Source organism: Apis cerana, linkage group LG8 (assembly GCF_029169275.1).
Source record: "Apis cerana isolate GH-2021 linkage group LG8, AcerK_1.0, whole genome shotgun sequence".
Classification (NCBI taxonomy): Eukaryota; Metazoa; Arthropoda; class Insecta; order Hymenoptera; family Apidae; genus Apis; species Apis cerana.
The window spans coordinates 5,463,417-5,490,420 of NC_083859.1; the positions used below are offsets into that span (position 1 = coordinate 5,463,417).

The following is a 27,004-nucleotide window of genomic DNA, read 5'->3' on the forward strand; positions in this document are numbered from 1 at the left end:
AAATATTGATAAAGTCCTTGTAAAATGAAGTTCGATAACGGGTGCGTGGGATACATAATTATTTTGTTGACGTTTTCTTGGGCAAATATATGACAGAATGTGAATCAATAACTCGGGATTATCAGATGTGCACCTTTTTACTATCCCTGAGGAATAATATGGAAAATTGATTTAACGTAAATAAAAATGATATCGCGATAGTTTTCATCTGATCGCTGGAATCTCCAATTTGTATTTTTATAATTAGAATAAATGAAGAAATAAAGCAAACACCGTGCCAATTATTGCACGAGGCGGGGCGTACGAAAAATATATGGAAATATCGTGCAAATAACAAGGCAGTAACTAATTCTAACAGATTATCATACATACTGTCCAAACACGTCCCACCATCGATCTCAAATTAAATTCTATCTCCGTTGTTGCGATAGGGTAAAGTCTATTTACAATCGATGCGAATATGGATAGCGATTTCTCTGTTCGAAGCCCGTTCCACCGTGAGCGGAATATCATCATCCACCCTCCTTTCAAATCTCTCGAAAACAGCCCCAACTTTTAACGAGCGATCTATCTCGAACGATCCATCGAATTTCTTAGGAGAGAGAAACTTTTTTCGAAAGGGAATATTTGACGCAAAGGAGGAGGAGGAGGAGGTTGAATGGAAAGGAAGTTGGGAACGGTTCGGACAGCGAGTTGGAAAAGCAAAGAATTTGGACAGCGAGTCGTAACAGATTTCGGTACAATGGTCCTCGGATATTGTTCGATCCCCTCGAACATCTGGTCGAGGCGAGCTTTCGTTCGAGAGCGCGGCCACTGTTTCAGCTCCGGCAATCCGCCGGACACGAAACTACAATTGATTTCCACGGCTGTACCGTGTGTGCCACCGTGTGCACTTGACGGCTTCACCGTTTTCGTTTATTTTGGAAATTTACCGCCGCGCGGTTTGCACGCGGGGCCGGCCACGTCACCTTCCGCCCCTGCGCCTTCGCGCCGCAACTGTCGAACGCCGGATACGATGACGATCATCGCGAGGTCATTTCCGCCCGAAGGAAGCGGAAAGCTGATTTTCTTGCTCGTTTAATCGAGGAGGGATCAACTCGAGGGAGCAAGTAAACTTTTCTTTAGAAATTTTCGATCAATTCCTCTATTTCTTCTCTCGACCTGGGCTTGTTTTCCTTTTTTGAAATCTTCGAATATTCGACCGCGAGAAACGAAGAATGAAAATTGTCTCGATGCGAAATTGTTGAATTGGAAAGAATTATCTATAAGATTTTTAAAAATATCGCGTACCAAGTGTGATAAATCCTGTTAATAAATCAGTAGTGTAATAGTTATTTATTACAGCGATCGAATCACACGATTCTGTTCCTTCGATTGTTTTGAACAAACGTGAGAAACGAGATTATCAAAACGGATCGTCGAAATTGTCACTGTGAAAGAAACGAGGGGCGTGACGATAAACTAAAATTAACTAGTTTGCTGCAATTACCTAGTTTGCATTGTGTTCTCTAATACATTATCCGGTAATTAACCGTTTCACGGTTCACGGATTCTTTCTGCCGATTAATTTCTTTACTCTGAAAACAGATTTCGCGCGCGCTCGTATTGGCGACGCATAATGTAATCCCCGGAACCGTGCGTAACGAGGAAATATTTGTCCCGAAAACACGGTGGAATTCCTTATTCGAGTGTCACGCCAACTTAATTACATCAAACCGGTCCAATTCGAAAGAATTATTATCCAATATCAACGTTTGATCCGTCACCCATCGATCAAAGATCAAATTCCCGTCCTTTGTGCCGTTCCATTACGTCCAATTCCAGATTTCATAAGCGTGAGAATTACCTATTAGTAATAATTACCAATTGATCATCACCAATTAGCTTAGAAAGTCAATGATAAAACGTATCGTGCGTGTTCGAACGTGAAACGATACATTTCATTCCCAAAAGATTATCTCTTGCCTATTATCCGATGAATAAACTAAAGCTGGAACAAAAGAAAAGAAAAACAATTAGACAAATAGAACGAGATTAAACGAGTGGAATAAGACAGTCACGATTAAACAACGATACGATAGTGAAACAAGACAGTGATGATCAGACAGATAATTATTGTAGCTAAACGAGCTACAATATAATCACCGTGAAGTAAGTAGATTAAGACGGTCGTAATCGAACAAGTGAAGCGAGTCGTGGTCGTGCTAGTAGAATAAGACGATCAGACGATCAGAGTGGATCGGTACTATGATACAGTCGGACGAATAAACGGCGTTCCTTCTTTCTCTCTTTTTTACTCTTTTTTCGCTTCTTTCACTTTGCAAGCAACTCTTCTAATTCCTCCACGAGTGCGGGAATGGGAATGTAGGATAACGATATGCGTGGGCATTCGATCACCGTTGTTGTAATTCCTACGGCAGAGTAACGATAAGGAATAGAGTTACACCGGCGGAAATAACGATCGGTCGGGCGTACGCGTGTCACGTTAACCATGGACCCCGCAGCCATTTGTTCAACGAAATAACACGGTCACCGGACGATCGTAAATCGAGCGAGTAACCCGGAACAATAATCAGAAGTCGAAGGGTGGCGTTATTTAAGGTGTGCAGAACGGCACGAGGTCGATGTTCTCCCCTCCTCCGCCCCCATTTTCGCGAATTCCTTTCGCTTTTCTCAGCCACGCGACACGGTGCATACTTTTATCGGACCGTCAACATCGTAATCGATGGGAATCTCGTCGATGTGTTGAATCGAACGATGACGTTGCTCGACTCTTTCGATCTATTCTAAGGGATATCCAAAGATTCGTAAATCGTGTTTTGGGATCGATGTTGCAACGGTGTTGGTTATTATTTATTTTTTATCTTTTTATGCAAGCACATTCTGGTCGTTTATCGGTGTATCGTCCCTTTATGTTATTTTTAGTTTCAATCGGTTTATGTTAGGGGAGAAGAATTATAAATAAAATCAAATGAATGATATTTAAAAATAGAAATCGTTATTCTTCAGTATAAATTTTCAGTGTAATTGTCGGTGGATTCTTTTTTTCTGGTAGTTTCTTTTCATTAGAAAAAAATTCCCTTTTCCGTTTTCCTTTTACATTTTACACGTTTGCACGATTCCTGGTAGTATTAGCTTAGCAGATGAAGTTGATTTATATACGAGTTTCACAAAGCTTTTCATAAAAGAAGATCTTTTTTTCAAGCGGTTTTATTTAATGAGACTCGCAATCAAGGAATTTCTTTTTCTTTTTTCTTTTCTTTTTTTTTTTCCCCCTCCTCCTCGAATCGCTTCCCGATTTTTCGTCAATTAAATAACCGTTATCGTTGCAAACTGAACCATCCGATTAAAGTTTCGGTTGAAGTGGGTCGCGCACCCCTCGGGAAATTTACACAGAATTCATCACTTTGTAAATCTAACATTAATCTCTGAAAGCCTTGCGCGGTTCCGCTGTTCAAGTACTCTCTCGACTCTGTAAAGCAGAGAGATTTTGGTAATTAGCACGTCGAAACGATTTTGGCGGAAAGAAACCCGTCGTAAAATTACATCTTGATGGACGAATCATTTATTAATCCCGTGTTCCCGATTTATAAATTTTAGATTCCCGATAAGAAATTCGCGCCTTTCAAAAATTCAAACTTCACTTTCACAAAATATTCATCGAAATAAGGATAATTCGTTCTCCTCGCTCGTTCCCAAATTAATCTTTCCACGCTTATAATTCGCACGAACCAAATTTCCAAAAACATCTCCCTACTCTCTATAAATTTATTCGCATCCGCGTAAATCGTTAATCACGTCGACGACTAATTCCCGTCCGCCAAGAAAATTAGAAAATTACATTTCCAAACGCGCACTGGTCGAACGATATTCTTCCACTCCCCGCGCCCACTTGGCGCGCTTTCTTTATTGCGATACAATTTCGCCTTATCTTGATCGATCGCTTCCTTCCATTATGCACCGGCGTAGCTACGAACGTTGAGCTATGAAATACGCTTTCCCGTGAAAACGCGCGGTTACCCGACCGAGTTATAGCCGCATTCCGCCGCGTCCCCTTAAGCGAGGGGCGCATTTCATCGAAATCGCCCGCCGCACTTCCGCGCCACTCCCAACCTCACATCGGACACAAGCGTGCAGAAACGCGGCAGAAATTACGAGTGCTTGATTCGTGGCTGCGAGCAATAAAAGAAAAAAGAAAAAGAAACCCCGACAGGATTTCCCCCGATTCAGCCGCCCTCCCCTTCTTCTTGTCGCCGCCACGACCTTTTTCCACCTTCGCCGGCACAATGCCACCCTTTGCCGATGCTCTTATTTTATATCCTCCAATTCCACGGATAGAAGAAATCTGAACGAACGTTATTCACTCGTGATTTCTTACGAATTTTGAAATTTAAAGGGAATTTACGTTGGTTAAATTTTTTTAGAATTCGAACGCGTTTTCTTTCATTGCGTAGATCCAGGATGTCGTTCCTGAAATTAAGATATTAATTATTAAGATATAAAATCGTGTTACTCACATTCTCTCATATATCAATAATATTCGACAATTGATTTCAATAATTTCGTGCTAATGAAATTCAACGATTTGAAATGTAAATTGATATCAAACATTCGAAACGATCTGTATAAGTATACGTATAAAGATATTGGAAAGAAGAATAAAAGATTCCATCTTGAGGGGAAAAAAAGGAAAATGTTCATCCCAAGCTTCGATCATATCATCGCGAAGATTAAAGAAATAAAAGTCTGATACGATAGATTATCATCTTAGGTTATCTTTTCCATAATCAAATTTGTAATTATCAAGTGGACGTCGGTTCGATTCGAGCCAAGTAAATACTTGTATCGTCTCGAAAAAGAAGTAATCATAACGTCAACCGTTAATATTGTCTCCTCCTCTCCAATTTCGACAGAGATTAATCTGGATTCGGGTGAAATATCTTCGCGTAAAGCACCAAGTACAGGGATGATCGGTCACGATTCGAGTGAAGAGAAACAATCCCTCTTTCTTTTCCCTCTTTTTCTCTCTTTTTTCTTTTTTTTTTTTTTAATCTAACGATATCTTGGCCGTGATAATTCACAAGGGTCGACGAAATAAATGAATCAACGAGGAAGCGAATTTTCGCACGGGAATTCGTGACAAAATTCGTGGCCGTGATAATCGGTGCATGGTCACGTAGGAGCAACGTTTTGCCTTATCATCGCGTTGCTCGTCGCCCCTTTGTTTAAAGAGGTTGGCCACAGAGGAAATTTTTGCCATGTTTACAACGTGAAATCGAGAGAATCGTAAATAAATTTTCATTTTCAAAGTCCAACTTCAATCACGAGGCTCATAACATGGTGATTTAATTAAAATAAACAGTTATTCCAGCAATATAATCACGGGCACGTAACTCGAGTGCGTAATAACGTCAAATGAACGTTAAAATATAATGAAGCATAAAGTTGCTAGTGCAATAAAAGCATACGGAAAGATAATTTGTAGAACTCATTTCATTCATTCATATATTCTCGTACTTTGTTTGTTTATTATGAAAACAGAGAAAAAGAGGAGGAGAGAGAGAATTTTCAACAGAGTTTCACGTGAAATATACTGGATGGAAATAAAATTGAAAATTGTTCAACCTACTTTAGAAAACGGAATTGACGCACAGTGTCTGCGAATTTGAAAAATTGGCGCGAAAACAGGGTTTATTTTCACAATTAAAATACATAACAATCTTCCGTTCGATTTTTCCTATCGAATTAACAAAAAATTCCATCGATAATACATATCAATAATTCTATAATCCCCCGTCAATCGATTAAAAGAATAAACAGAAATTTATTTCTCCTCAACCATAAGAAGAACAACGAACCATCCAACCGTTTCCAACCGAGTCTTTCCAATCCAAAGAATCGACCACATTCTCGACGTACAATTCCTCTCCCATTTCCCCTCTCCCTCGCGTCGAACGATATAATTCATCGGTCATCGGGAACGCGTTCGCCATTAAACGAATCTGCATCTGACAACTGCAACCACCTCCCCTCCCCATACACACCGTTTCGGTCAAATTGCAACGCGGTGAGTTTTGTGGGTTATCGATGTATTTATGCGCCACTACCGCCTACTATTTCCATCGAATCCACCCAATGCTATCGCAACCGCTATCCGCGTTACGAGGCGCGCGACAACACGTTCGCACAGCGTTGCTCGTTACCGGAATAATATCCTGTCGATGGGCGGTAGATAGCAATCCCAATTGTATTTTCCGAGTTATCGCAGGTATCGTCGTGGCCGATTTCAAGGTAGGAATCAGGATCGTCGTCGTTTCGAACGGGGCACACTAATTATCCAATTTAACAGGTTGACAGTTACGAAGAGGAGGGGGAGGAGTTGGTCGAGGGGTTGGTCGTTACGAACCGGTTGGAAACTTATCTTTCATCTTTACCTACTTGCCAACCCTCGCCCCCTCTTCCATCCCTGCCAAGTTCAACACCGTATGAAACATTGAACATTAAACGGGCCGGTTAGCCCTTTCCACCGCGCGATTATCTTCTCGGAACGATCTTGACACACACACGTTAAACGGGCGATCAAGCTGAACCGGGTGCAACCGTGGTAAATTACATTCGCGATGCTTTGATGCGATTGTTGCAAAGTTGTCCAAGTGTTGTGGGGCTGCATTTTTTTAACGCTCGTTTGAATGGTATAATGGTGTCCCTGTTATAATTTTCTTATAATTATCTCACGTTATTATGCAATCGTAGATGCGGATCATCTTTTCAAAGACGATAGAAAATTCTACCTCAATCTTTTAGTTCTCCTTCCTATCGAAATTGCATTTTGGTAATTGGAGAACGTTATATTATTTTCGTTTCGAAGGTATTCAATTTCTCTCCTGGAAAATAAATAATAAAAGTAATAGTTAATTGTAATATAAATGTTCTCACCTCTTCCCCGAACTGCAAAGAAATTAGATTGACTCGAAATCGTCTCGATAGTCTTCGAAAGAGTAATTCCCTTGTTTTTTTTTTTTTAAATCACTCATCCTCGCGATGAACGAATTATAATATTTGTCGGCGTCCTCCTCGTCTGTTTCGCCTCGTTTGCTCGCCGATTCTCTTTTTCATCATCGATCAGACGATGACACCACCGGAAGCCGGAAAGTGGAAAGCCACTCTCTCCTCTTTCGTTTTCCCCCGATTATTTGTTCAACGTTGGAACCGCGAATTCATTGGACCGGAAGTCGATCATCGGGTTTCATTAAAACTGCCATTCTCGGCTCGGTCGTGTCTGGTCGGGAGAGGAGGAAGGGGCCAGCCAGCTCGGAAAATATTTGCCAGCCTTGTCGATCCCTTTGTCCAATCCCATCCCCCCGTTTTATCCCCATAATCCCCTCCCCCTTTACGCGTTAATGTGTCACAGTGCATTACTCGATAATTAATGTCTCGCGGGCCGCCGTCGCGTGGAAAATGTTCTGTTGCGATTGCCGCTGCGATTCCGCCCCATTCAAGGGGATGGATCAAAGTTACACGTGCAACGTTAGCATAAGTTACATAAAAAATTGAAATTTAATCTTGTTGATTTTGATTTTTAAACTTATAAAAATGTGTGGAGGATGTTTGTCTGGTGAAATATTTATTTTTCTTTTTTCTTTTTTTGTTGATGGAAAAGCGGATGGGAAACGAAACGAAATTTCAGCGTTTCTTTCTTATTTTTTTTTCGTGTTTCTGCAACGCAATTTTTCTTGGAAATTTCTGTTCAGAATCAGGGATAACGTGATATTAAAAATTAAAACATCTCTTTTACAAGATGTTTTTTCACTCCATTTTTGCACCATTAAAGTTATATTGAAAGGACAAAAAACGCGGAAAGATTTTCTTCCAATCTTTCCTTTTTCATTTCTTTCTTTAGAAAAGAACACTACTTTAAGGGGGATTACATTAATGCTCGGAATTTCAACGAAACTCTTTATTTTATTAATTTTTTCTCCAATTCTTAACGTTTCAACCATTGCATTTCACGAAAAAATGCTAGAAATTTTATTGATTCATTAATGCTCCCTCTCAGATAAATTTTCATTGCATGTCCAATACATGGACTCGATTCGTTTTTCCTCCAATCGTATCCAATCACCCCTTTTATTTCCCCGAGTTTTTCTTCTTCCTTTCCATTTTTCAGTACAACCTGCTCAACACCTTCGTTTCGATCGGATCGCATAAATTTCGCGTATCAAGCCGGCATCCGACCGAGAGTTGAACTTGTAATCTTCTAATCTGGTTTATTAATGAAGTTATATCGGTTATTGGCCTGAACTCGAACTGGGGCAATTTGTCATATCTTCTGGGACGCGGCGTAATTCCAATCGCCAAGTTTAGATGATCCCCGCCGTCTCGTTATGATTATAAAATTGGCCTATTTTCTCGACTGGGGGATGGGAAACATTTTTATCGAGATTGAATTGAAACCGTAAACCCGAAGAACGCGCGATTTTTCTTGTATATGTATATATATATATGTATATATATCGTGGAGGAATCGATTCCTACCTCGTCACGGTTGATTTATAAGAACCACTACCACTGCGGATGTATATCGCGGACTGACCTAAGCCGGTCTATTCGCAGACTAGTAATAACATCGATGGATTACATGGATCAACCTGCACCCTCGTCCATTTTTTTCTTCTTTTTTTTCCAGAAAATGGAAAAATCTAACTTTAAAATTCATCCATCCGTGCATGTGTAACCGGTGGTTATCCGGATTTCGAACAAAACTGTCCTGGTGTATCTTGTGTTCGCAAATTGTTTCCATCCGGGTTGTAGGGTAATTTGTACGTAGAGCAATCTTAATAATTAAGCGGATCGAAAAAGTCGATTCGTAGGTGATCGTTTTGCATCCATGTGTTCTCACGTGTGCGACGAGAAAATGGAGTAGGTCGATTTGTTCGTTATTTTATTATTCTTCTCGAAAAGGAAGAATTCGATCAGTCGCATTTCGTTTGCCGTCTCGGCACGGTTGTACCGAAATTTTCTGGTACGTGAAAAGGGAAAATTTTATTTTTTACAAAAGGTAGAATAATATTCTTCTATCCTTTTTTTTCAATTTTGCATATTTGCATATCGATAATTACATTTCAAATAGATACTAATCCATCCCAAGCAAATTTAAATTACAAACTATCATATTTCAAATAAATATCGTGAAATATCTTCGTTCACCCTTTTTCCTCTTTTATTTCAAAATAACGCTTGAATCAATTTTTATACAATTTCGTTTTGTTTGTGAAAAAACAGTGATCCTGTTTGAATCATTCCAATCAGAAATGATATTCCTTGCGCCAAGTTATAATCGAGGGGAGTGGAGGAGAAGTGGGATCCAGTTTTGAAGCAAAGGGAAGTAGATTCGCAGACAAACTATTCATTGTTCATTCTTACCCTTGCTGCAAATTGCAGTGCACAATTTGGCGAGCAATTTGGAGGGCGTTCGCTCGAATATTCGACTCGTTTCTGCGGCTTTTCCATCGGGGGAAAATTCCCCCCTCTTGTTTCGCGCCCGTCCGATCGATCACCCGTTGAATGAACCCGTTGGTTCGCAAGAAACGATTCAATTTCTTGTCGCGCACAAACCGACCCTTCAACGGCCATCCGAGGTTTCTTAATTGACTCTCGTAAATAACACGCGAGTCGGACATTTTATCAAGATTGAACGGAATGCTCGATGGACTCCAAGTCGTTCACGCGAGGTCGGAAAGCGCTGCCGCCTACGAGACGTGAAATTTTATCAAAATTCAAAACGAAACACGTCTGTTGGGGCGTACGAGAAATCCGATTGGGAAGCTTCCAAATGGGAATTTTTCACGGCTTTGTAAATCAAACGATTATTCGATACGAAAAGTATATTTTGATTCGCTCAAAGATCGAATTAAAAAACAGGGAAATTTTTTGAAATATCCCTTCGTCAAAGGAAAGCAACGTACATCTTGAGTCAAATGATTGAGGATAAAATAATTTTTTGAAAATAATCGAACATTTCTTCGTTATTCCCGTCGAAGCAAGAATTCCCAACGGTTCACCTTCCTCCTTCAGAAAAAGCATAAATAAGTTCCCAAGGAAGACGCGAAAATTCAAAGTCGAACATCCGCCACTTCGAATCGCCTCCTCGGGAGAGGAGGAGGGATCGAGAATTTGCACCGATCTCGCGGGAAAATTTGTTAATGTCGCTGTCGAGGAGATCCTTTTCTTTAACAAGCTGACGAGAAGTTTTACACAGAGTCTCTCATTAGCCGTCACTTCATTAAACGAGCGTAAAATTTTATTTCATTTCGGCCATCGAAACGGATGGACGATGAGACGGCCGAGAGATATCCCTCGACAGAGAGTGAGCGAGGAAGAGAGAGAGGAATCCCTCGATCCACGACGTACGCGAGTCGACGTACTACGTGCTCGCAAAAGTTTCGAAGGGCCGCTCTGCCTTCGGTCGAGAGGGCTCTCGCAGCAGCACCAGCTTTCAGACCGATGGAGTACGCACTCCACCGACTCGGTGATGCATATCTTCAGTTACGAGCATTTTCACTCGGGCTTATATGCAATATTCTCGAGCGTTCTAATCACGGCGCCGCGAGTTTTCCAAACTCGCCCTCGCGTTGGGCGGACGTTTTGGTCCTCGCAACATATCCGGCTTGCAACATCTGAAGTTTTGATTCCAACGTTTCTTCTCCGTGCAAATTTTTGGCGCCAAAGGTACGGTTATTACGTAGTGTCCTCTTAACGGATTGTCCATTGTGTGATACAGCTCGAGCGACGTTAAATTTATCGAGCAAACTTTTCGATAACTGGACGAATAGATTGGACGAAAATTACATAATAAAAGCGGGGTTATTTCGACAAGATATGAAGAATCCGAGGCGAAGAAGTTTAGAATGAAAAGATACGAAACAAGAGATTTCGAAAGGAGAACAGGTGGGGGAGAATCCCGATTCATAAAAATGCAGAAATCTCGTGTGGGGAAGATTTCGTTCGGTCGAATCGCGGCGAATTTGTTCGGATTCGTTTCCCTCGCGGGCGAGGCGCGTGTCGGGAATCTTCTGAAGAGGGGAAAATTCTGAAACTGAAGAAAGGGGAGAGGAGGAAGGGAGGAGGACAAAGTTTCAGATATCGAAGATGAATCTTTTCCTTCGAAAGAAAGTTGCTACGAATCTGATGAAACGTGAAACCTGATCGCCTTGAGTGAGGCGAATTCCCGGCTAGAAATTTACCTAGAAGGCATAGAAAATGAGACCGGGCGACTTGAATCTTGCATGAAACTAGATTTTCAAAGAGCTTGAAAGTGAATCCCTTAGCTTGAACAACCTCGGGTCCCTAAGGATCGCGCGTTAATTTCACGATTTTAACGTCTCGGTGGAATTAGAGCAAGAATTATTAACGATTATTTGGAATACAATGAGTCCCCCTCCTTCCAAAAACACAGGAAAACGCTTGAGATTTTTAAAATCAAAGTTGTTATAAACACGATCACGATGGAAGGATATTCTTTATTTTTTTGCATTCGTGATATTTCGATGCATGCTTATACTCGGATAATATCTTTCGAAGATGCACGAAGAATGAAAAATATTTTGATCTTTTTTTCAATCCTTAAATCGTTCTTTTAATTACAAATCGAACAGCATGTTATATCAACGACTATAGTATTACAGTCAATTAATATTCGAATGTTCCTAAATTTTTGATGGAATTAAAGATATATATCTGAAAAGTAGAGGATATTCCATCTTGAAAGAATCTAAAATATATCTTCGAGAAAAATTTAATTTGTTTAATGTAGATAATTTTCTCGAATCAAAAATTTTAATCCCCAATTCAACACAGTAAAATTTATCACCAACAAGTGCGAAGAAAGACGATACTTTTTTTCTTCTCGATGTATAAGTTTTATTATACGATTCTTCGAGCGAATATTAAAAAGGATAAAATTGAGAAAATCATTTATCGAACGATTCTCGTCGATGAAATGTAAAGGATGTTTTGAACGTTTAACGTTTCGAGATTCGACGAAAAGTTTCCTTCGCCGGATCTGTCGTCACACTACCAAGTTAATTGGAATTCTTGCGGCACGAGACAACGATCATTTCTTAATAGTGTCCACGAAAAGCGAGGTGAACACCCCCATTCACCCCGAATTCACCGGCAATACAGAGGACATCGCCTCTCTAAGTGGCCACAAGCTGTTTAAAGGAGCTTGCCAACTTCCGGCTGCTCGTGACCCCGACTGGACGTGCAACCGCAAAAGTTATCACGTCGCACACAGGGGATGGGAACTCAGGGCGGAAGCAAATTGCAAATAAAAACGAATTTAATCCCAGTCTCGCGTATCCTAATTTTTTTTTTTTTTTTAATATCTTTTAATAGCTCTCGAATGTTTTATTTTCCCCGCAAACAATTGCAATTTTTATTTCGATTTTATTTACATTGGTAAAGTGACTCGTCGGTTCATTGTTACTATTATTAACCAGTTTTCTTAGATTCTTCCAATAAACTTCTACGGTATTATTTTCAGAGTAAGATGCATCTTAATTCTTCCTCCTCCCTCAAAATCCCTCCTCACATTCTCATTCATCGATTTCCCTTTTCGCGACACGAGGAAATTACATTATGTCTATTCCATCCCCGACACCGCAGCAAGTAATCGCAATCTTATATTAAATTTCCTTTCAGGCCTCGTCCGACCCGTTGTTGCCCGTCGAAAATTCGCGACAAAGGGTAGTTTAACTCTTTGACGCGTCGATCCCGATGAAAGGGGCGAATGAAAGCGTCAATGCCTTCAAACACCTTTAATTTTTCGAAGCTTCCCCCTCCAAAAAAAAGAGAAATCGAAAAAAAAGAGGGTAGAGGGGGCAGGTTCCAAAAACCGGGGACCGATAACTCGATCGTGGAAAACAATGACGCAATCAGCGCGTCGTGCGCGGTATTCACCCCTCTCACAAAGGGACTATCCCCAAAGCATCGAGAAGGTCGCATCGAGCGGTCCCTTTCAAAGCTTTGTTTCCATCACGACAGACTTGATCGAACGTTCGTTAACCGAACCGTGTATCGAGACACCCATTACTCGAATCGTTGTTTAAGCCGATGCTCGCATCTTCGATTCCAATTTTCCAATCTTCGACTAACCGCGTGTCATGAAGAAAGAAAGAAAGAGAGAAAAAAAAAATTCTCGATCGATCGATCATCCCCTCTCTCTCGATGTTTCGATCTATCTTTGCAGAGGGGGACGAGCCGCTGATGGCTCTGTCACCGAGTCCGCTTTAAACCAGGATTCGAGGGTGTGCTGGGCCGTTTCCACGAGTTGACAAACGCCCTTCGACACGCGCGATCAGCTTCCTGATCGAGCGTCGGGACGCTTTTTTCGCGCGAGAGAAAGGAAGAAGGAGAAGAGGAAGAAAAGAAGGGGCAATCGTCTTACGTTACACGTTACGCAAATCGGAACGGTTGATCGTAATGGAGATTGTTCGATGAAACGAAACGGGGGGTGCCTTACGGGAGCCACGTGATTGCTTTGCCTCTAACCGTTGCTCGGATGAAACGATTTACTCGATGATGGTTTATCAATAATGTAGTTTATTTAATGGTTTATCGAATGGTACGTTCGTTCGTTAGGTTGAATAGGCGTCTGGTCGGATTGAAATTGTGATTCGAAACGATGAATTTTAGAGATGAATTTTTCGTGGTGGAAATAAAATTTCGGAATTCGACCAAGCTATGATGATTTAGGAATTATTACGTTTACAATAAAGGAAATTTTAATATTAGATGAATCCTAGATGAAATCGAATATTATTTGAATCGTAATTTTGTGATATAATCTTTTTGCAAAATTTCAAATTTGCAATATTCGACATCTATTGTGCAGAAGAGAGACAATGTTTCGTATAAATGTGATCTCCTATTGATTGAACGAAAATTACAAACTATGGTCAAAATTAGAATTTCTGTTACATGTCTGCACTTTCATAAGACATTTTTAATGAACACCTGAGTTTACTCCCAGTTGGATTAGATAATCGATAAATAATTATTCCAATTTGCGAGATTGAGGGATAAATTTAAAATAAAATGTGTCTGATCGTTCGTTGACTATTCTACTTATATCGAATACGTTATTGGATTATGCTATTATATACTGGATTATATTGGATTAACTTTTGATTATTCAACGAATTCACTGGTCAGCATGTTCCAATTCGATAGCACTCTACTGATTATTCAATTGTACCTAGGCAGAAATTAATCAAGTTTATGCGTATCTGATAAACTTTCAAAATTGATTTTGAAAAGTAAACAATTATTAGTTTTACCAATATATATATATATATATATTACGAATCAATTTTTTATATTTTTTACTTGTTTACTCGTGCTTTTAGATTGTTTGTATTTCTTGTTTGCTTGCGTATAAAACGGGACCAGAGCATTGATTTTTATACCGCGTTCTACTTTTAATTTTGATATCAACGCTCGAATACACGGAAACCTTTTTACATTAATTTTAAAATTTTTTCTAAAACTTTTATCCAAATTGATATCTCACTGATTTCTCCTCTCTTCCTCCTCTCAATTAAATTAATTTTACAATTATCAATCATATTAGAATATACAAATGCTCGATTTTTGGTACATGTGGATCGAGTTCCGCGAACATATCACGAAAAATCAAGAGGGTACTTGGGTCTCAATGGGTGGACTCGTTGTAAGAAACGTCTCGTTTAAGGAGCAATCTGGATGGCGGCCAACCACGCGGCGGGGAACGATCTTTAAACGATGAAAAGTTATCACCCTGGAACAGCATCTTTTGCATAATACTGATATACGGAGACAATTTTTCGAGAATTATGGACTCGAATACGCGTCAAAATTGCAATTCGTGTTTCTGTCTTCCAGCAGATAGGACGTTCGTGAAAATTACGTTCCTCGGTCCGAGCTGTATAAGCTAATTATTCTTCGAATAATTAAATTTGCGTTAATGGCCGACGGTCTTCCCGTTTGCTGGGATTGAATGCGTAATCGATATCGAAAGTTCGATGAAATGCACTTTCATCTTCTTAAAATTTAATCTTTCGGTGTGCCCCATTATTGGCAAATGAACTCTTTGCGTTTCATTTCATCGAATGTTGCGTTAATTATTCCCTCTTGAAGATTTTCCACAATTTTTTGCTCCAACAATTAAGAAAAATCGATTGTGTTGAAATTATCAGGATTATCAGGAACTTTTGAAAGATGAAGCAAACGTCAGTTCGTCTTTCTTGATACTATGCTATTTTCCTGTTCTGTTTCCTTATTTCCGTTGTTGCTTATATATACGCAAGAAACACGAATATGCAAATTTTCTTTATCATCAAAGATCATGGATGCTCGTGGCTCTTTTTCTTTACATCTAACATCAGAGTACGAGTGAAAATTGCCTCATCACATTTTACATTCAATATTATAATCAGAATAACAGGATAATACACTCGACGTGTAAACTTGCATAAATCGAATCGAATATTCATGCCTCTGGAACGATTACAAGGAAATTTACAAGTTATCAAATTGTCGTAATCGTAATGGTTCGTTCAAAAACATTTAGAAGAAGAAATATTTTTAAAATCCTCCACCGAGAATTTTTCATTAATTTCTTTCCATCTTTATTCCACACAAATATCTTTCAACTTTCGAATACTCGTAAAACAATCATTCCAGGAATCGAAACCTCCTCTTTATTTTTATTTTTTCTTTTTTTTACATTCATCGAACCATCGACGATAAAATTCCCGTGTAAATAGAGAAATGAGGCGTCTATTCGATCCGTAACCGTAGACGCGTTGAACGCGAGAAGGATCGTTACGCGCGAAACGATTTCGTGCTTTCGATCCATGTGTGAAAAGAGTGTCGGATTTCGTCCCGTGTCCGCGTGCATAATTCAGGCGGGAAAAAGTGTGTCGTTCGAAAGGGGGAGGGGGGGAAGCTTAGCCGGCCGTTTCGCCGTCGAGCATAAACCATTTTTCTCCTCCCTGCAAAAAACAATGCATCGCCGGGTTAGCCAGAGATGAAGCGCGGCTCGAGAGCGCACGCCGCTATTTACGCGTGCAAAAAAGGCACGAATACGCACGCGTGCACACACACGCGCGCGCGCGCATCAAGTTTCAACGCCCACCGGGCGCTGCCTTTTATTTTTATCCATCCTCGGTTACTTTATATTCACTCTCGTGTAAATTCGAATCACTCGGGGCTTGGATCTCGCTCGTATTACTACTTTACCAAACGGAATAATCGCGTATTAGGGCGTATTCTGAATGCGTGTAATCGGAATTTCCCTCGGTCTGGTATTATTCAATTATTCCCCGTAAGAGTATATCAGAATCGGTTGTTCGTTTTTAATTACTTTCCGCGTTTTTAAAATATTTCATTTTATTTATGGTCCGTGTTAAATTGATTTTCTCGGGGAATACCTCTTGTTTTCGTTTCTTCTTTTTTTTTTTATTTTAAGAATTAGTAGTAGAAGAACGGAGGTGGATTTGCTTTCAAGAAACGTGACAATTTCGTTTGTTAAAATTAAAAGATCGTAGCCTTGTGCGATATTTCGTTTTATCCCCGCGTTTCTCAATCGGGAGTAGAGAAGTAATGCGACGCCTGTCGTATATTTTTGGATGGACATGATGAATGAAAGAGAAATTGAATATACGGGTGCGAAAATTTGTTTCACGATCCGTGCTCGATCTTCCAAATGTGAGATATTCCTTGTAAAACGTGTTTGCTCCGAATAGATCGTCTATGGATCTCTACATCTTGTGGCTCGAAATATTATTTTGCTACAGAGTCCGTTTTTCGACTAACCGTGTTTTCATTCTCTCCGTCTTTCTCGTGAACCAAATAACAATGAATATCGATTTTCAATTCACTTGTATTTCCCGTGATATTTGACAATCAACAATATGTGGCCACCAACTATGTAATCATATGGTTGATGGAAATATTATTCACGATCCGTTTTGCAATGGTATTTTCATTTCCTTCCAACACCTTTCTCCTGGCGATCAGACAACAATGGATATCGACTTTCAATTTATTCTTATTTTACACATAGTTCATTGTCAAATAATAATAAATTGAAAGACGATATTAATCAACTAAACTATTAAATATGAATGTTATTATCGTTCGTGACTGCTCGAATTAAAATGTATTCGATGAAGAATAATCAAAAAGATCGTTTCCGGATCGTTAAAAAGGAAACATTTGATTCGAAAACGCGCCATTTCCGAACGCGTGGGAAAGAAAAAAGGTGGATCGAAAGTAGGTTTTTCGAAACGTTTGTCGGCCGTGAAACACCGTTCGAAATCGAATTCGTCGGCCAACTACGCCAACTATGAAATTGCCAGTGACGTTCGATTCGGGTTTAACCCGACGGCCACCGAACCCATTAACAATTTCGTTCGTATTCGAAAGAGAAAGAAAGAAAGGAAGAAAGAAAAAATGGAGAGAGAACAACTATGTCGAAGCGTTGGGAAGGGAGAAATTTGTCGTTGAAGCGAGTGGCTCGAAAAAGCGTCGGGACGAACGCAAAACGACCCCGAAATTCCATCTGCCCGATGTTTCGGGCACACGGCCGTATAAAACTTTTCATTTCTATATCTCTTCCGAATTTCCTTTGATGTCCAGATCACCGCGAGCCTCGTCCCAATCGGTGCATACAAGCTGGCTCGTAACGGGAACGAAATCGACAGGCTTGGATCCCTCAAAGATCCTAATTGCATTCCATGCATCGATACAGAGCCACCAGAGAGAAAGAGAGAGAGAGAGAGAGGAAGAGATAGAGAGAGAAAGAGAGGAAAAATCGCGCGATATGATTTCAAAGCGCACGCATACGCAAAAAAGAAAGAAAGAAAGAAAGAAATAAGACAACGAGTTTCACAGAGTTGGGGAAAATAAAACTGGAGATCTTTGATTCCCTCTCGCGAAATAAATCCATGGGGCTGGAGGGATCCACAGGCCGCCGTCACATCGTGTGCTACCACGCGTTCGTTAAAATACATAAAATACGCGTAATAATGTCTTCGTGCCTGGCCTGGAAGATAATGAGAACGGCTCGCTCCATGGAAACTTTTCCCTCGTTGCGAGAACCCTTCTCTCCCTTTCCCTCGCTCCTTCCCTCGAATCGATATTTTTAGAGAAGCCGCTTCTATATACAGCCGGTTATTTATTCCATCGACTTTCTATTTATCACCAAGACGCGTCTACTTTATCCACCTGGATAAATATCGGCGGACTGAAACTCCATCTCTCCCGCGAACGAGAAATTAAATCTAGAACATACGGAATAATTGTGGTTAGATTGGACAGATATGAGATATGGATCGTTGCGAGACAAGTGGAGTAAAAGTGACGATAAGTGGGATAGATTCGGGCAGACGGAGAGTAAGATAGACTTTCTGAAGTGGAACGGGGACACGCGTGGTCGGACAAGTGAAACGAGCCACCGACAGAGTGAAATAAAACATTTATAGCCGGGCAAGTAGATTAAGCGAGTCTATTACTCGCCGTTGAAATTGCTGTGACGAAAGGGGTGGGTAGATGTGACGAAGAAGAGTTCTAGATTTCGAGGGTGCGAATGTTAACGTTAAGTGGTGTTCGAGAGGGTGTTCTCGTTAATTACCGGCCGCGTATCTTCCCCGTGAATATATTATTTCGTTTACCGCTTGTTACCCGAACTTCTCGGCCTTGTTTCCTAGGTTTAAAGTTTTTAATCGAGTTACACTCTTCTCCATTATTCATGGATTCTCAATATGGATCATCCAGCTTCCATTATTCATACACATTGGTACTTACAGTTGCGTCGTGACTTCGATAAATACGCCGGGGAAATATCTATTGATACATTTGCTTTGCAAAAATCGCGACACTGACGATTCTTTTCCTCGTCTCCTTTCCTTCTTTTTCTTCTTTTTTAACGGATAAACGAGAATGACCGTTCGTCGATAACAGTATCGATACTCTGGGCCCCTAGAACAACGAGCCAAGAATATATTTATCGCGAAGATTAAACGCGAACAATTAGAATCTCTTCAAACGAGGCGTAAAAGGATTTAAAAAAGTTTCAATTTTCTTTCAATCAGCTTCCAATTTATCAATTTGGACAAATTTTAATTCCTCTTCGCGATATTCTCGACGAGATATTGCACGTAACTCGTTTGAAAAAAGGAAGAACGTAATACACACTCTTAGGATTTGTGTGTAGCGAAGATATAAAGAGAGGAAAGAGAGAATAGCGTAATTCGAATTGCATATTCACGAAGGGGTGGTAGTATCCTGGTCGGTCGCCGGGACGAACTGGACTGTCACACGATCCCTTCAGTCAGCCATGCCATCCGAGTTTCGTTGTAGTTCGATCGAGGGGATTTACCAATCGAAATGGCGGCTCGAAAGAGCGTGTTCGCCCGCTGCGTAAGCCGCACGGAATCCAGGTAGCACTTTGTGTTTCGATTCGCCTTAAAAGTTTTCCCATTTCCGTGCTACGCTATCACGGCCGGTCCAACGAGAAATCCAGCTAGAGTAATCCATTGCCAGAGTCGTTTGTTCGTTCGTTCGAGTACGTTAACCTTCGCTTCGAATTGGCCGGTTCGCTCTCTTTCTTCCCCTTTCTTTCCCTTTTTTTCGACCACCATCGATTCACGCGCCCGGCTCCGTGGATCGAATTACGCGCGTAAAAGAAGAGGGGGAGCAAGGGAGAAGAAAGGAAGAAATTGAAAGAGGGAATGGCGGCGTGCACGCATTTCGAGAAATTCACCGAGATTTCCCAGACGCCTCGTCGAAAGGCGCAACTCCTCCCATCCCCCTCGCTCGCCCGCCTCTTTTATTTTCTCACGGCCACGCGAGAAATGGTTTCCGAGTCTATTATTCATGGTGGTGGTGCAAAGTGGCGTTGGCGTCTATGTCGATTGCTCTGATGGAAATCGGCACGATTGCGAGGGGAATCTTTCCGACGATTGCGCGCACACACAGCTAACTCGACGAGTAGACAAGAGGAAAGGAGGAGAGAGGGATTTTGGGGAAGAATTTTCAAAAACAATTTGAAAATTGAGAAGCGAGGAAATAGTTCTTCCAGAGATCTCGAATGTTCAAGTTCGTAAATAAAAAAATTGGTCGACCTTTGTTTCAAAAAACGCTGAGAAAATAGATGAAGAATAATCGACGTTTGTGGAGCAAAGATATAATAAATTTCGACAGCATGTTTTCACCATTCTGTTTCACAATAGCGGCCGCAAATCATCCATTTCGCGCCTCCACTCTGTTTCTTTAGCATCTAGGGCTATTTTTCGGGTCGTTCGAGAGAACGTTCCGCTGGCAACCTCACGAGCTACACCAAGATTCCCATTTACACGGCGCTGTAACCACCGCTACCCTTGTCGAAAAGCGAAATTTCTCTGTTTCCAAGAAACTCTTATAAGCCACCTTGAATAAATTCATGAGACCGCGGTCCATGGAACAGCGCGCGCCTCATCGATTTGAAATTCGGATTCCGCGTAACTTTGCCGGGATGACCCTCGGTGTGAGAGGATAAAATTGAGAAAATTCTTATACGGTGTTGAAACCGTATCGTCCTCCCTCTGTCGTTCCTGCCGTTTGTCCTCCCCACCTGAACTCAACTTTCCAGACACAATTACAATTACTAATCCCGCAGATTCAACTCGTAATTAGAAATTCATTCGATCGTATCAATTCTTATTTCATCTTATCAAATATAACACGCGTACGATTCATTCAACATTTACCAATATCGATTTAAACTTGTACGATTTTCTTTTCAGGGATGGTGTAGAAAAATCCTTAATTCTTTTTCGCACAAAAGAAAAAAGGAATGGTGGCTGATCCTAGAATTAAAAATCCTCGATACTCGTTACCTTGAAATTCGATCGTATAAATCGGACGAGCGTAAATCGCGATCGAATTTTTTTCCACGCTTCCCCATCCTTCTTCGATAATTGTCGCGTCGAAAAGCGGATTTTCAGTTCCGCGCCGCGCTCCCAATTATCCAAAACTCGCTACTCAGCGCGCCACTTCCGCTTTCCCTCGGAACATATCTCGCGCCGTCTGGACGCGGGCGCGCATCGGGCCCCATTCACACGATTTTTCCCTCGTTAAAGCTCCCTCCCACCCTCCCCACCCTAAATAAACGAGAAATATCGGCCTATGTTTTTTTAATGACGCCACTCGCCGGGGCTGCGCGCGTTGGCGACACTCCGCTGCTTAAGAAAGCAGCCCCTGGATCGAGTAATTACTTCGTTAGAATGCACGTTGACTTAACGAGTGTCGAGTTAACGAACTGTGTCAAGAATAGATCGCGTCTAATTAGATATTCCGATGGATCCTCTCCGGATATATCTTTCCATGTTTCTTCCTACCTTCGAACATTTCGATCGCGTCGATTTTCGATCGAGACGAGGATGACATCGTTCGAATTATCCCCGTTTCGTTTAAAATTTTCCTTCTTTTTTTTTTAAGCTGCATTGGGATGCATATCGCGATGATGAATATCGAGGATAAATAAATTAACGTTCCAATTCATCCAAAAATTGAGGAAACGAGAGGAAGGAAACGACCTTTGATGGAATGTTTTTTATTATGAATTATCCGTTATTATTCTTCGTTTATTTTAGTCTTAAACGACGATTGACCAATTTTTATTTACAAATTTCGATATTCAAGGTTTTTTGAAAAACTATTCCTTCGATACACGTTGAACAAATTATTTGAAAAATTGTTTGAAAAATTAATTCTCTAATTTTATCACACGTAACTTCTCCATTCTTCTCTCTCCTCCCATTAATTAGTGTCATGACGTTTCGTTTGCATACGAAAATATTCGTTCAAGTTTAACAAGAATATAATAACTGTCGCGGAGAATCGCCATTACGCGTGAATATTTAAAAAAAAAAGAACGTACTTTCTCGTCCCAGATTATTCAAACAGAAACTCTGATGGCCCTTACACTTACGCTTAACGATTACAATTTCAGTCGTCAAACAATTCGGATTTCGAGTTAATATTTCATCTCGTCGGCTCTTTAAACAGGGAAATCGATTTCTCCGACACCTCGTTTTCCACACGAGCGTGTCGTGTCGGTGACTGGTCTCAAGGTGTATTAAGACATCGTGCGCGATCATTCTACGAGTGTAAATTGATTTTCGTTTATGAGATGATCGAGAGAAAAATCGTTAACGACGTCTTCGTTCCAACGCTTGAAAAATTAATTTAATTGATCATCCTTTCTCCCCCCCTTTTTTCTCTCTCTCTCTCTTCCTCCTCCGGGAGTAAAATTGAAATATTTATAACGTCGAAACGTGACGAAGCAAGAAGTTCTAATTACTTTCATTAATAACGAAATTGCTTGGGGCAGGAAGGTGATTTCGGGGAACAACGTGCTCCAATTATTGCCACCGAATCGCGCGACTATCGAGTGAGTGAGTGAAAGAGAGAGTGAGAGAGAGAGAAGAAAAAAAATAATGAATGTAATATTCACCGGCTTCCTCCACGAGCTATGTTAAATCTGATGATTGTTCTCGAAATTGCACGCCACCTCTCGTATACACCTTAATCACGAGCCGGTGGACGAAGACAAAGCGAATTGTCGGAAGTTTCGTAATTCGAAAGCGGAACGGGTAGTATTCCCCGTTAATAGGTATTGTCAATGGTAGAATGAGATTTCCTATAGAGAATCATCGCGGTGTTTCTCATTTGCATACTCGTTGAATCTTTTGTTCCAGCATTCAAGTTCCACTGATTTTTTTTTTTTTTTTGCTCTTTCCATTCATTTTTCCAATTTTCCATCCGTCACTTATGCGTATTTGTCACACGGCTGCCCAACCGTGTTTCTCGCACTTTCACGCACTTTAAATCCATTACTCGTTTCCTTTGTTTACCCTCCAATTTTCTTTCCATCTCTCTCCGATATCTCTTATTTGATTAATCCACATTTGTTTCGAATAATGCGTTTATTTAATTTAATTTACAATATATATAGCGCGGGATAGCCACGTTAATCTTAAATATCGAGACGTACTGGAGATTAAGTAAAAATTTCGACCTAGTATCGGAGACACACAACTTTCCATGACTCTTTCTTATTTTCCAACACGAACGATCTCTCCTTCCTCCTTTCTCCATCTCTACTTTTTCAATAGTTTCAACGCGTTGTCTTTCTCCAAACAACATTCCCACGCGCGAAATAACCCATCCATTCCTCCCCTTCCTTTGATTAATTCATTAAAAATCTTCACGAAAATCAGCATACCTGATTCACCTATAACACCCTCCAAATCTGATTCACAGCTTTATTTGCCCAGACGATTCTTATATCCACACCCACGTCGATCCATCAATCTTTATCCTTCTCTCGGTTATGCGTCAACCCCTTTTCTCCACTTCTGCCTCGACGTTTTCTCCTCGCATATTTCCATTACACATCTCGCTACGTATATCCCCGGAATCCCAAGCGACAACGCGACGACGTTACACAGGACGTTCCCGAGGGTTTAACGCGAGGTGACAGTAGAGGAGGCGGTTATAGAGCGCGGTATGAAATCACGTCAAACACACGTCGAGGAACAACGCGTCGCGGATTGGCCCGGAAAATTTCGAAATCGAGAAGATTTCGCCCTTATTCCTATTATCTCTCGCGCTATCCTTAAATTACATCGGTAAAAGGAAGAATCTTCATCAAGGTTTTCATCTCGAATTTTGACAGATTCCATTTTCGTCGTGTTCGCGAAGGAAAAGAACCATGGGACGAATGGCTCCCGTAAATCGAAGGATGAGCGTATTTGAGATCGTGCTTTTTAAGCAAAGTGTGCGCGAATGTTTTTTCGTAAGAGGAATAAAATACGTGTGTACTCAACGCTCGAAAAGTGCTGGAAAACGCAGGTGCGAGTCAGTCGATTCTTTAAGCCGAAATATTTGCGTCTGTGCAATATTCATTTCGAAAAAGTGTCGAGCTTAAATTCAGGTTAATACGTAATTTATTATGAATTTATTTCAAGCATGATTTCAATAAATGATTTTATTCTTTTGCAAAGAAGATGGAATTGAATTTAAAGAGTTTGAGTTTTTTACATTGTCGGAAAAGGGAAATATATTTATTATTAATTAAGGAATTATGTTGAATACGTACTATATATTTGGAATATAAAGATGTTATATTAACTAACTTACTCGTCACTGACTTCGACTCGTTTCAATTTTAATTGAAATTCAGTTTACGAGGGTAACGACTTCGAACGACTTAAAGTCAATCAAAACTTGTGTGACCCGATTAAAAATAGCTCGATTTAAATGCCATTAACGATGTTGTAATTAAACATCGTAAGACGATAAATAATTTACAAATTGATTCGATCGGCAATCGACTCTAATACAACGACTTTTAAATAATCGATCGAGAAAGAGTCGAAATTGAATTGAACCGCGTAATTATAATTACAGTTGTGTGTCAAGATTACGCACAACTTCACCTAAACATCGTCTCGATTATTCACTGGAGAAACAGCACGTCATTTCACATCTTGTTGTTTGAATCGAGTAACTATGTAATTTCAAATAAAACAAATCTTACAAGAGAGATTAATTTATCGTCGAGTACTCGCGATAGCACTTGGAGCAACGACGGGGGACAAAGAGAAGCGAACAATTCTCATTAGAAAATCGCTTTAGAAACTCGTAAACGACGGCCCTTTTGTTACGTAAATTGAATCCTCTCATCACCTTCCTAAACTCTCAGCAGAACGGAAATCTTTCATCGAAAAGTGATCTTTAATTAAATACCACGTCAAACGAGAAACTTCAAAATCTCCACGAAACAGAGAATCGAATCTTTTCCCGAATCGAGACGATGTCCACCCCTCCTTTACCCCCTCCATTTTCCCTCCCCTCCCAAAGAAGGGAGAAAAACCCATTCTACGACGCGCAACAAATACGTACTTACCTTTATCGAAGCGTAGCTTTTCCCTCGATCCGGAAATTCCGAACAAGGACGAAATCCCTCTTAAATCGCGTAGATCACAGTCGAGGCGCGAGAAACTGAATGAGAAATCCGCACCACACGTCAGCTCACCACATTTATTACCACAATGTCCCAGAGCGCGCCAACAATCGCCCCGTTCCCGGTATCAATCGGTCAATTCGATCGGATCGGGCTACCTGGTTCACCTGGCAATGAGAGTATCTATGCGATCCGTGGCCGTGACGACGACTAACTCTCAAGTTCGACCACGCGACTCGTGCTTACAACGCGCAATTGCTTTGCGCAGTCGAAAGGTAGAGCAGGGACGGGGACGACGATGTAGCGACACGACACCTTGGACACCGTTACGGGAATGTCGCGTGAACGAAAACATACGAGGCGTGTTGTCACACGGTGTATTTGTTCGCATACGCTCGAGAGACTATCTCTTTCTCCCTCTCTCTCTCGTCAAACCAGTTGGGATCAGTTCGGCTATTTCTGGTCGTTCGTAAAAATTAATTTTTCCAAGAGAGTGTAGGGTTAAAGGTAGGGGCGTTTTCAACTTTTGATTCTTCGTCAATGACGATGATTAAAAAACGATGATTACAGTATCGAAAGTAAACGAATATAAGGTTTAAAGCTTGGAATGTGGTGCGAGTCCAACGACGTGGTTTATTTCGTACAGAAGATCGTGATATTTGGAAGATTGTCTTTCCTTAGGGAACGCGTAATTGATACGTGTATACAAAGATCCAGCTTACTTCGAGCAAGGAATCTAGCTATTGAAACTCTATTAAAAGTAGAGAAAATTGGAATCGCTATAACTCCGAGGATAATAACTTTTAATCAACGGGCGAGCGATCGTTAGAAGCGCGGAATCTTGCTCTTTAAAACGCTTTTTGATTTATTCTGATACGACTTCCGGTTCCCGAGATATCGTCGTGTAAAGAGAAGGGTAATTTTTTAATCATCGACTATCTCCGTCCTTATCGTTTACTCAGATCTCTCGCTCGCGCCTCGCCTCACTGACCTATCCCAAACTGCAGACGTGTGACAGACGCGATTCCTGGAAGAACGTAGTACGCATTTCCGGGAAATAATATCGGTCAGTGAGTCGCGAGTTCATTCATAACTTCAACGCTCCGTTTCATTTACTTCGAGTCCTTATATCTCGAGAACTATTTGAGATATCGGGATGAAACAAAGGGGAAATTAAACGGCACGGTTTTCTCCGTTTCCTGAGTGGGTTTTGACGACAAATTTTTATTTATAATCTTCTATTTACGATCTTTATAAAAGATAAAAATTCAAAGTTTTATAAATTCGCGTTGCAATTTGTCTCTCTTGTCACGATGCGAAGTATAAATAAAGTTTCGTAATCGTAAAAAAAATGTTTTAAATTCACGTTAATTTTATCTTATAATTAAAAATAAAACGAATCGGAAATATTTGATCTGGGAAAATACCCTTTGAATTATGGGTAATTATTCGCTTTGTATTATTCAGGTGTTATTTTCTCCGTGAGTGGAAGAAATCTCCCTTGAAATTCTCCCGAAGCGAATAAAGTTAAACCGAAATAAGACAACAAATCTGTTCAAACTCTTCAATCCTCAATCCTTCTTTGTCTTTTATTAACTGTTCGTTCTCTCGCAATGATCGCCGCAAAGATGAAACTTTTGAGTTTATAACGAATAAATATTTCATACATTGTACGCAGCCTTCCATCGACGGACGAGCATCCGAGGGAAGGGAATTGTTGCTACGTGATAGTTATTCGTCGCGTCGGTCTTGAGAGATACGTTGCATGTATCGAGAAATGCGGTCAAGTGTGATACGCGAGCAGAAAGTTTCGTTTCACGCTTTTGTTCATCGTGTACGCGACGTAGACCGATGAGGGTCGAGCTGCATTTCGTTGGTCGATGATGCGGCTGCTACAGTACAGAGACAAAACACGTCACGAGGTACACGTGACGTAGATTTTCCTCCTCC

The 27,004-nt window shown here is 40.7% G+C and overlaps 1 protein-coding gene across 2 annotated transcripts in view; it reads right to left on the bottom strand.

The window, feature by feature from the left end:
* LOC107995327 (protein artichoke-like) overlaps positions 1-25,279 on the bottom strand; it is a 193,426-nt gene extending 168,147 nt beyond the window's left edge. For both annotated transcript variants that reach the window (XM_062078228.1, XM_062078231.1), the window contains exon 1: positions 24,998-25,279. The gene's annotated coding sequence lies outside the window, so the exon portion shown is untranslated. The remainder of the gene's footprint in view (positions 1-24,997) is intronic.
* Between the last annotated feature and the right edge of the window lie 1,725 nt (positions 25,280-27,004).